The sequence below is a fragment of the Temnothorax americanus genome, unplaced genomic scaffold (assembly GCF_048541705.1).
Source record: "Temnothorax americanus isolate GAGA-0224 unplaced genomic scaffold, ASM4854170v1 Scaffold2, whole genome shotgun sequence".
NCBI lineage: Eukaryota > Metazoa > Arthropoda > Insecta > Hymenoptera > Formicidae > Temnothorax > Temnothorax americanus.
Window position 1 is genome coordinate 5218569 of NW_027509338.1, and position 12587 is coordinate 5231155.

The 12587-nt window shown below is 39.0% G+C and overlaps 1 protein-coding gene and 1 long non-coding RNA gene across 3 annotated transcripts in view; one reads left to right on the forward strand and one right to left on the reverse strand.

Annotated features, from left to right (window-relative positions):
- Positions 1-12587, reverse strand: part of Brat (tripartite motif-containing protein brain tumor) — an 85452-nt gene that overhangs the window by 65881 nt on the left and 6984 nt on the right. The window lies entirely within an intron of this gene.
- The window catches only part of LOC143897101 (uncharacterized), a 195954-nt gene continuing 190996 nt past the window's right edge, over positions 7630-12587 (forward strand). Inside the window, exons 1-3 of the long non-coding RNA XR_013256838.1 lie at positions 7630-8030; positions 10610-11076; positions 11461-11507. This is a non-coding gene — a long non-coding RNA (uncharacterized LOC143897101). The remainder of the gene's footprint in view (positions 8031-10609; positions 11077-11460; positions 11508-12587) is intronic.

The following is a 12587-nucleotide window of genomic DNA, read 5'->3' on the forward strand; positions in this document are numbered from 1 at the left end:
TTTTTCATCTCGAAACTGTCGAAAATGTTTTTAAAATTTCTTTAGACTAATCCCTATCTAGATTTTCGTCGCAAACTTCTATACTGTTGCTATACGATCTATATTTCCTTCCGCTTAGATTTCTTATTATATATTTTACGATTCCTTTCTCTCTTCATCCCCGCATATTACGATTTCTTGATCTCTTATGGCCTATGGAATTTCTTGTATCAGCATATCTGCCATTTATACCTGTCATTTCCCTTTCATCTCACACTGCACCTCTCTCGCTACCCATCCAGTTTCGCCTTCTCCATCGTTTCCATCCGCCTTCTTTCCCGGCCGGAGCAACCATTATATGTATACCTCGCGATACGTCTCGTCGCCTGTAGCAACTGCGACCGTGCAACGTTGCATCCCGTCGACTGCATTCCGTTCGAACTGCCTCGGACGAATGCGTCTTTTGATAGTCGCAATTCGAAGAAGGAGCTTCCCTAGTTCCAAGTAGTCTTCCCTCAGTTACTTGCCAAGCAGTTTCTATATAAATCTGATCATATACGCGTGTCAGTGTGTTAATAATTTTGAATTTTTTCATCGCGTTATCGATGTATTCAAATCGATGTAGGTACAACTTATTCGTAAATATATCTAAAGTATAGACAACCCATCTTGTGTGTAACTGAGAACCTCTTTTCTGGAAAAGTCGAATTCGTCACGGACCGATTTGAAAAAGCCATTATCTAAGTTTGTACTATTGTTTTGTATACTGAAATAAAAGTTTTGTATCATAATTAGTATAGCCATTAGTTGCTTAATGCTTAATGTATTAATTTCGATTATGATGTTTTCCAATTTATTTCACGGCTAAGAATCCAAAGAAAAATTTTCCGAGATAAAGAATTAACATAAGAATAATTATTTTTCACCATTTACTGCATATTCACTTCGTCACCCCATAATATCATTCGAAGAAAAAATTTGTACATTTGTGTCTTGCCAATGATCCGAATGATTGAAAAGATGGAGAAGAGAGGAAAGAGGGTGCATGGATCTCGGGGCGCTCAGATCGCGATTTGGGGCCTTAGGCCCCGAGCCATGGACCCCAAAGAGGACAATAGACAGACCGTTAGACGCGGTGCAGAGCAAGGTACACCGGACTGAATCTTGGCCTGGGAATTCTTGAACGAAGGGCATCTTGAGGGACCTCGACCCGAGCCGAGGGTCCCGCCGGGGCTCGGAGAAACTGGTTTACCTGCCACCTTCTTCGTCGTCCTCTCTTTTCTCCGGACGTGGCGGTTCCGTGGCGATGGAACGGCGAAGAATGCAAAGACGCAGCAGTGCGAGCGTCTCTCTCTCTCTCTCTCTCTCTCTTTTTCTCTTTTCAGGAGAGAGCGACAATAATCGACTGGAGTTCTTCGTAATTCTCGCTCATTTTTCACCGACCATCCAAATTCCACAAAATATGAGAATAATTCGTTATCCGATATTATCCGGGAGAATTTAAAATTTAAATCGGGGGTCTTATACATATAATGGCACTGGTTGCGTCTTTATGCTTTCTGCGATAGAAAACGTGTTGCTACATGAGATTTCCAATTTCAAATATAAACTTTTCCTTGAAAATTTTAGCTATCTTTACGAACTTATTTAGCTATACGACGATAATGCAAACGTAGCTTGATAGGACGGTAATAGAGACGATATCTTTGCAATACATTCTGTTTCTCTCTTGCACTTCTCGTTGTCTCGCCAGTATTTAGAATTTTCGTGTAGAGTTTTTTCGCGGGAGCTGCGTGGTAACCGAGAACGCGCATTTAAATTGCAACTTAGGACGGGAAACATTGTAACGGGAATTTCTTCCGATGGCTCGGTTGTGATTCCAAATGGGAATACATGTAGAGGAGGGTACATAAATGATGTTATCTAGGGGCGCCTGCGCGCTGGAATTTCTAATATCGGACATAGCATCGAGTCAAATATTTTATCCTTTAATCTCTGAGCAATTTTAGACGAGATCTCGAATACCTGCAAGCGGTTTTCAAATTGCCGAGTTATGACAATAAAGATATTTACGAAGTCACCTAAAAATAAGTATCTTGACATGCGAGAATTTTCTGAATACGTTTCCAATCAATTTTATGAAGAAGTAAAAGTTGTGAATGACATTTTTTTACTAATCTTTCTTATAATTTATATCAATATAAAAAGAATAGACATTTTTAAGTACTACAAGAAATTCGCAATAAATGAGAAACTTTTTATATATCGGAAGAATTTGAAATTTTGTAAACTGTTATTAGCAACAGATCCGCTACAGAATTATGTGAACATCGCCTACGGTATTGTATTATTATATAATAACAGTATAACATTAGCTTCTAACATTCTTTCAAAAATTTATTAAAATTTATCGGTAACATAAAACGTCAGCTGTTAACCGTGTTTAATGATGCACACTCGTTTCCTTTTCTTTTTTTTATCTTTTTTTTATTAATCTTTTTTGATGAGATTGAAATAATAGATTACAAGTTTTGGATATCTATAGTTTTCTCGTAATATGAGCATCGTATATGTATATACGTGTACAATGTATAATAATTGTTGTATATGTGTATAACGTCTCTTGTTATAAAACTGTCAATGACATAATTTCGCGCATTTTCTATTGCTATTTTAAGTAATGATTTAATTTATCATTAATTTCAATTGACAACAGATATCATACAGTAATTAAAATTTGTTATAAGAATATGGATATTACGATAATAATATTTCTTAAATTATAAAATATATATCTAACAATAAGACGAGAAAAGATATGCAATATATTTATAATTTTATTAAGTTATTTAAATAATGCGAATGAATCGTATATTAAATGTATAGTTAATATCTGGATGTTATGCATATAATTATAATTGTATATCAGTACAATTAATCGAATTGATCCGCATTACTCACAGGTAAAGTGTCCTGCATTGCTAATGAGCTAATGTAGTAATCATCGATTCGACAAGTGATAGTATTTTTTCTACATGTTAATTAATTTTGTATTTAAGTATGAATTTACAAGATTCTTTACAAGTTTGTGCAAGGCTAGAGATGACGTTGATTTAATCGCCACTTGCATATTCAACTCATTAAATCCCACTAAAGAGTTAGTGATAGATAGATTTTAATTATTTGAAGAAAGGTGCAGGAGGAAGAAGAGAAGGAAGTGAAAACCTTGTTTCTTTGAGAACAAAGAGAATTCTCAGAATTTTCCCTTTTTTATCGAGGACTTATCGTTCTGGATTATTCTATGAGAGACAGAGAAGCTTCCCGTTCTATTGCTCGTAGACTTTCCGCTCGCTTTCCGACGGATCTTGAAATTGAAGCCTGTTGCTTATTCACGGTTATAAAATCTACCCACGTGATTTGCACACAACTAATTATACCGGCGCGGTATATCTATTGCTCGTGAACATGATCTCCGCGCGTGGTTCAATTACGCGATCGTAATCTACTGAAGGAGGGATTAATTGCATTATGATGAAAGTGCGAAAACCCGATGTTTGAAGAATATCGCCGTGTCGCTAATCACCGATGCAACGATACTCGATTTATTTTTCGCTTATAGCGACAGTGATATATGTGCTATCAAAGTATCAAAAGAAAGCTAATTACCAGTTTGTGCTTTATTATTTCGTTTCGCGATTAATATATAATCTTTGAAAATTTCTAAAATTTAAAGATATCTTTTCCGAAATTTGATGTACTCTCGGGACAATATTTTGCGTTAAATTTTATTAAGAACTACACGCGTTGACCTCGGTTTCAACGAAGAATCCATAGTTGAAAGTGGTGGATACGCGAGACCCTTTTTATGTACGGCACATGTAAATGCACACATGGCCGAATACGTATAAAGGGAATGAATTAACATCAGTAATATATGCGATCCTGGAATTTCCGCAATGCGGCGCTCACGTTGTTTAGTCTTGCGTGTATATCATCGTGGCACGCGTATACACACATGCATCTGTGCACACATGCCACAACGGCACGCACGCACATTACGCACGATGAGGCGTGCGTGCCCTGGGTCGACTATAACAATCGGGAACGATGCCTATTTCTGCGTAATTACCGTGTGTCCTATCGAAACGATTCGGCAATATGATTCCCGTCGGTATTATGATCTGGCGTAAATAATGTGTTTTGCGAATATTACAGGAAACACATTCATGATATTCTTTTATCTTCACTATGTTCATAGAATCTTTTAAATTGTCATTTTGGCGCTTAGGTAGTCACATATGTGAACATTTGTATATTAAATATCCCGTATCGTTTCTCTATGTATATATAGAGCTAAAATGATTATCGTCGGCTTAATGGTATAATTCATTGCTTGACTATTGGGAGGCCCATGTCGAGAATGATCGTATATGTAAAGTATGCAGAGACACATTGTTGATCGCTCAAGTAGACCTATATCTCTTTCTTCGTGCCACGATAAGCGCACATTATATTATTTATATTAAGTATACAAGTGTGAGATATTTTTTATTGGTTTCAATCAACATCCATATATAAATATGTAATTATTTTGTGTGTAAAATTATTTCTAATTGAATAAATAAATATATTGGAGTCCTCAGGAAACTCATCTGTCATCCAAATATGGGTGATGAGACAGTTAAAGTGTTAACACACAGCGAGCAAATTAACAGCCCTATTTAATGACATTTGCGGCATCCATCGGATAAGATCGCTGTGGTAACGCGACAACGTCACTAGCGGTAGCTTCAAAGGGTCTTTGATGATAGAACAAAGACTATAATCGCGCGAGATTTTGGCACGGCATCCGGTCGAATGCCGCGAGCTACATAGACGCTTGCCAGGATTCTACAAGTGGTTGACCCTGGCCGCGAGACGACACGACGCGACACGATAGTCCGCCACACGCCGCATCAGGCATCGATAGGTACGTGAGCGGAAGCGAAAAGTATACTGACCATCGCCGATCGCTGGTTGCCGCTTATCGAACAATTGAATATTCTACCTACGCGATATCTCGTATTTTAGTTGGATGTATTTTCGCACGTATCAGCTCTGTATCAGTTCATCATCCATATCGCGCCGAACACTCGTGAGCCTATTAGGAAATTTCATGATTGCGTGCATCGCGAAAAGGGATCGATTCGGCTATCCCGAAAGCGCCTGTCCAGCTTTGAGAAACGAGGAGTGGGGAACGTTGAGAACGTTCTCCTCTCGAGAGGAGGATATGGTTAAGTTCGGAATCCGAATAGGATGGACCACGGCATTCCTCATAATTTGAACGCGTCGTCCGCGATCCAACGCGACGATGGATTTTCGTGTCATGGACGCAAACGCGCGGCAATGGGTATAGCCGCTGAATAAATCAACTGCTTGCGCATGCTTTTGCTTACGGAGCAAACAAAAAAAGAGATCTATGCACACCTCTATACGCGTCTATACCGTATCCGTCTGGCGGATACGTCACATCCATAAATCGCGATGGATTTTTGATAGCGGCGATGATATACGATCTCGAAGAATGCGCGAGATTTGTCGGGCCTCTTCCTGTATCTCGGACTATATAGCATAAATCGTAATCCCGTCCACGTATTCGATATGGTTTCCAGAACGTTTTTCACCGTTTTTTGCGGATTTGCAACTTTGCTTCATGGTCCTAACGCATACGTTAAAACTTATACGAGCGACACGTCGATCCGTGTGGATTACGATGCGAAGTACATATATGTGGCGTCCTAAATATCTCTTTCTCTATTTTAGAGTTTAAAATTTTATTTTTAAAAAAGTTTAGAATTATATGTCTGTTTTAACAACTAATCCGCTTTCAGGCTATTTTTTTTTATCCTGCATTAAGTTTTCGTTGAGACAATGTTCACTGTAAATTAAATTGACTGAGAATACATATTTATTACCTGAAATATTTAGTTTCTTTTGCTAAGGAAGCGTTTATTTAGGTTTAAAATATCTGGTTTGAATAAATCATGATACTTAAGAATTTTGACTGAACTAGAAATTATACGAAATGACGAGGTATGGCTATAAATAAATTTTTTAATTAACCATAAACATAAATTGAAAATATATATACGTTGTACCTCGGGCGAGACGAGTCATAGATACATCTTTTAAGCCTATGATGAAAGATTGCCATTATTCGCGAATTGACGTCGACACGAGACTACTTATCTATCCCGCGGGTATACGTTTGCCATTGCAAAAGTGACCAAATATGGAAAGATCACTGGTAGATTAAGCATGGTAATGACATCATTCGGACGCACGTGTAGCGTCCACCTGCGCCATACCGCGATGTGTTTACGATGCGCGATGTGAACGGGACTTATACATGCTCGTACTTCGCGTCCAGCTTATAATTTACACATTGTTCCGGGGTATAAGTAATTCGACATTTGCGTGTAGATATCTTCGTATATAATGAGAAAAAAACGAAATAGACAATATAACACATTTCTCGATCAAAAATTCATGTTCTGTAATAATATACGAGTTTCAAAAAGATTCGCGTGAACACCTATGTGTGAATATATAAAGTGTCAAATAAAATGCTCTGCCAATTCAATGATAATTAAGGTAAATACGTTTTATAATAACATAAGTATTAATGAGTTATTTTATGCCTCATATTTTACGTGTTGCAACTCGCGGGACTTGAATAAAAAAAAAAGGTTAAAAGGATTGATATCTTTTTTTTAGAAATGAGCTCTTTCATACACAATTGATTATCAGGAGCGAATTGTATAAATTCGTATACATATAATCCCAGTAATGTTTACCGCTGCCTGCTTATCGCCAACCTTTACACCAAGCACGCTCCGTGCCGCAAAAGTCGTGTATATCGTGGTCCGTGTTTAAATTATGCACCTTGTTTATATAGTATTGCACATAACGTTTCACGCTGGGTTTAAACACAAGCTGGCCGGTTAATAAAGTAAGAAAACAGCATCCGCATTATTCTCGAAATATTTCTCGACATAACAGAGATAATAAAGATAAACAACTCACCGTAAAATACTAAATTAATTTAGTATTTACTCAATTAGTGTACTGCCGTGTTCCATATCGATGCTATTAAGCTATTACATATGTATATCAAAACGCGTTATCCTATATAGTATGTTTCGTTTATTTATGCGATAATATTGCGATATTTTATTTCTCTTGTATTATGCTCTCGATATAACATCAAATTATTATGCATAATAATATGCAAAGGTTTTATATTTGTAAATTAACGCATTCTGTGTTATTGGCGAACTTGGCATGGAGAAAAACAGACAATATGATCTATCGCGTATACACACACACACACACACACACACACACACACACACACACACACACACACACACACACACACACACACACACACACACACACACACATATACTATACATATAAATAAATATAAAAATATTGTCCTATTTTATATATGTTGTATATTTTTACATTTTTTAATGCGTTTGTATTTTTATTTATTTATTATATTTATATGTCTCTCTCTCTCTCTCTCTCTCTCTCCTTCTCCTTATATATATATATATATATATATATATATATTTTTATAAAAAGAAGTGTATATCTGTGTTATCCCGCAATAGAGAAAGCATTGCGAAATTTATAATTTAATTTTGTATTTTTAATTCCGTGATTTAATTTTTTGCTTTAATTTTGATTTCAGCGTTCCCCGCGGACATAATTCGCGGTCGATAATACGGCATAGACGCGGCGCATGTAATTGGATATTAAATTGGCAACGTCACCGTCTTTCCGGCACGAGTCTCCCACGCCCTCGAGGGACCGAAAGTTGGATGCGGTCTCTCGGACGACATAATGCAATTTCGTCTGCAGCTTTCTCAGAGATCCGGAATTCTGCACATCGTACCTTACGACAGATCTGTTCGCACATTTCGTATTTATTTGCGAAATTCTTCCAGCGATATGTTACAGCAACGACCTCATACGACGACTCGGCAGCTTGAAGCAGATCGGTGAGTTAATCCATTTATTATACGATCAAATGTATTGACGAATAATCCGTATTGAAGAATATTGTTAGACAGTTCAACTGTCTTGCTGAATGAGAAAATCCATCTTTTATTTGATCAGAAATCAGATACTTACTATGATAGATACGAAACAAAGGGTTTAAATTTGACGAACATATAAAAAAGTTTAGTTAACGTGGTGTTTATATTCGACTTAAATTATACAATTCTTTATACTATACAATTGGATTCATGTATAAACGTCATTAATAAAACAGAATTTTCGACAAAAGGATGTGGTACATTCCGCGTGACTAAATATTTTTTTATTTCGCGTCTTTTCCGAAAGTCTTCGATAAATCGTCCTACCACTTGACTTCGACACGGGCTTCCACATCGTCTTTCATTCTTACAGCTCCGTTCTCCGTCTCGTAGCTACTTCTCTTTAATTGCTTTTCTACAACACGATAACCCGACGTTTATTTCTAGAAGTCGATATTGGCGCCCAACCAATTCCAGTATTTTCTAATTTCGTTAATGCCACTGTACGCGAAATATCGTATACTCGATAGAAATATCTTTTATATTTTTAATTATTTACTGCTTTTTGAAACAAAGTCTCAATATTTTGACGAATAGATCCATATATATATTTTTTTTTGCACAAATAGAAGGGAAAAACTGAATTAAATTGAAAGTGACTGAACATGGGCGGTGCATTAGTTCTTAATGTACATTTAATGACAACATTGCAAACTTCCAAGGGGGTAAAAGCCTAGATCTATAGAAAGGGTCAATGTCTATCCGCTGTTTTCTTTCCCCTCGCGTCTCCTTCACGCGTGAGGCCATCAATCGTCAAGGCAGTGTATCCCGCGTGCAAGACCTCGAACGCGATTTGCTTTACAAGCTTCTTCGATTTCGCGTGAAGATTAAATGCCATCGTTTGCCGAGAGTAATCACGATGGAGTGCAAGAACATTGCGCCTCGCTGAGTTTCACTTCTTGGAAGCTTTAACCACGAGCGATGTGAGCTTCGCGGAATAAAAACAGAATATCTCGATTCTTCATCGTATTAAGTTCGATTCGCGTAATAGATATACGCCATAATATACGCCAATGAGTTGCTATTAAAATCCTTTTTTCGTTTTACGAGGGAATGGATCAATTGCGTAATCTACGTGGAATCGGGATCACCGTGAAATCTCAGATAGCCGTTTTTAGAACGACATTACGATACCGTGGCGGAATGAAGGAGCCGACCTTTGCGGAATTATTTAATTAATGCTTCGTGCACCAATATCCGTTATCCTTTGCAAGCGACGACAGTTTACTCGGTTTCAGTCAACGTTCCGCGAAGTTAATTGGTTTTTATCGTGACATAAACCGCCATTTGCTGTTATCATTAAATCGCGAACTTATCATGACCGGTGTATCATATTACCCGCCTCGCACGACTCACAGGTGGCAGCTGGTTTTGTTGTCGTGCCAGAAATCTTCACGTCACCATGAGGTTTCGGTGAAACTCCGCAAGAGTATATAATTTAATTTTAGACGGTCATAAATTATATGTTTTTTAAACATTTCATTAAAGATGGTAGAAATCTACGTTCCGTCATAATTGAATTCTCAACTCGTAACATCATTAGCATTGATGACGGTTAGGAAAAGCTAGATTGATTATCCGAGAGAATAATGTATGCTCGAATGCGATATACCTCGCGGTGTCCGTACAAATTCCGCGAAGCACGCGTATTAAATGAACATTCGACATATCCATACAGTTTCTCGTATAATCTAAATAGTCGGAGCCGGCGATTCGCGTAGGTATCACTCCGCGATGTGATTGGAGCAACGAGTTAAGCCTTGTGTCCATGATGCTATAGAAATCGCTCCGAGACAGAGCGACGGAGAAATAATTAACCAATCGCATTGGTCAATTGCTCCGAAGATCTCGGAGCGATTTCTAGTATCGTGAATACCAGGCTTTACGTCGCGGGCGCCGCGCCGCGCCGCGCCGCGGTAACATGAGTAGGGAGAGGGAGGGGGGTAGGCCGATCGAGCACATATATCATCGACGGAACGCGCGCGGCACCTCGACTGCCTAGTCACCTCACCCTTCCTCCCACTACATCATTGCTACTCGTGTCGCCGCGGTGCCGATTGCCGAGTTCGGCGCGCAGCGCGACGGTTATTGGAATTACGAAAAACTGTAATATATATCGAATGTTCACATGCGCTTCGCGGAATTTATACGGACACCGAGGTACATATCGCATTCGGCTACATTCTTTCGGACGATCTCGCTTTTCTCAACCGTCAACTTGACTCGCCGTCGCGTCGTGCCGCTTTAGAACGAAGTTGTGTCGTTTTCGGAACACGGATGAAAGATATACGGCGTACGGCGGTCGGCGGCGCCTACCGCGGAAAGATACCCTGAATCGAGTGACGCCGCGTCGTATTTAATTAGCGATCACAGTCTCTGGTAACGTCGTATACGTTTAATCTCGTAATTAATTATGTTTTGATTATGTGGTGATTGCGGGCGATAGACAGAGTGCTCATAAATCGATGATTTAATTGCAGTTATCCAAAATCGTTTCACGGGCGGCAAGTGTAGCGTTCTCGCGACGCCGACGGTTCGGACGATTGCTCCGGGCGAGGGGCGAGTGAAGTTGGCCGCGCGATTTACCAAATTCTCTCCGCCATCTTAGCATCTACCTGCGGGATGACAAGCGTCGGCCGTCGCGGGCGTCAAGCGGATCGTGCAGCTTCGTTCGTTGTTTCTCCGCCGTAATTCTTTCGTCGCCGTGTAACAAAGTACGCGCCGCGTCGCGAGATTAAATACCGGGAGTGCCGTGTCGAAAGTGTCGCGCGATCATAAGCGACGATATATCGTCGATTTTCACGCGTGAATGCCGCCGCGTCGTGAGTGAGTGCCTGAGTGCGTCGACGGTGCTGCGACAAAGGGCCAACGGAGGAGAATCTGGAGGATCGAGGAGAGGAGAAGGGGGCCTGGGGGAGGCATCGGGCGACAGCGGAGCAACCGTGGGGTGAGTAATTGTTATTCATTTATTATTTTGCTGTCCCGTGTGTCAGTCTTGTGGCGGATTCCGTCACGTGTTTAAGCGCGACTTAATTCGATCATTACGCGATATACTCGTTATTCGTGCAATACCGTAATGCCGGCGCAATTTCGCAATTTCGGTGTTCGATCTCCGACATATGCGAGAAATATTACGTTGCGAACGTCGCGTCTCTCTCTCTCTCTCTCTCTCTCTCTCTCTCTCTCTCTCTCTCTCTCTTATTCGCACGGATTAATTATGCGAACGAGTTAATGCGAAAATATGCAGCCGCGATATAATTATTTAAGTATTGATTATCAAGTATTGATTATTTTGGGCTCTGATTAATGTAAAAATATTTCTACGTTACAGATCAACGCAGGGTTACAACTTACAACTCCGCTGTTGCGCATCGGCCAGTAAGTTATTTTTTTATTTTAATGTCGAGGCAATAGATTATAATATATTATAATATATTAGATCATTTATAATATACTTTTATATTCTTAATCTTTAATATTTTAATTTTTCTTGTAATAACTGTAGGAATAAATAATATATTCAATAAAGATATTTCGTGAGAAGAGTAATACAGAATACTTTACAGTTACATTAATTTTATTATTTCAAATAAACATTTTGATATAATGTCTAATAATTGATAGAAAAAGATACTTCGTGATTCTTTTATATCTCATTTCTCATACATACATTTTATTTGCGTTTGGAATATAATTTTACAAATCCATTAAGATCTACTTAATCCATAAAGATTAAGAATATAAAACATTGTTTAAATATACTCAAAGTAAATAGAAGAAATGTAGCGCCGGATTTAACTGTTTCGTCTGAACGACGCTGTTTTCGTCGTTTGAACGGCAAGTTCTTCGTGTTACATTGACGCTGCATCGTCAAAATGTATATATACGGTTTGTTAAGTTTGCCAGATATTAATCATGCACTCGGCTGGAAGACCGTTTCTTCTTTCGTGTAGATATAGTTTCTGAGCTTTTCCCAAATGGTTTACAAGCTTTCGCTCTCGCCCGATCTTTCGCCTGCTTTGCGAGAAACGAGCAGAGCAGTAGGAGCGGTTGCAAGGTAATGTAGGAAGCAAAACATTGCTCTACATTTGTGTTGTTATTCTACGACGCGCTAACGGATCCCTTTTTTAAGTTCAAACTCGGTTGGAGATCTATACGGGAACGAACTTTAAGTTATAACAACAAGCCCACGGGGCGTAAAACAAAGTTTTCCTTTCTGCGTTTCTAGTATACACTCACCATGGGCACTTGGCTGAGTACTCGGTCGGATACTTGAGCCCCTAAAGGAGCGGATAGTTTAAACTTCGGCTGCTCGGTTTACAAGTAGTCTACTGACGCTACTGGCTACCGTCGGTTGTAACCGAGTACATTAACTTCGTTGTATCTAGGCTGTAGATTGGGTTGAAAAAGATGCTTGTGAGCTGTAGCTCAATTCAATGAAAAATCTTCCTCGGCGAG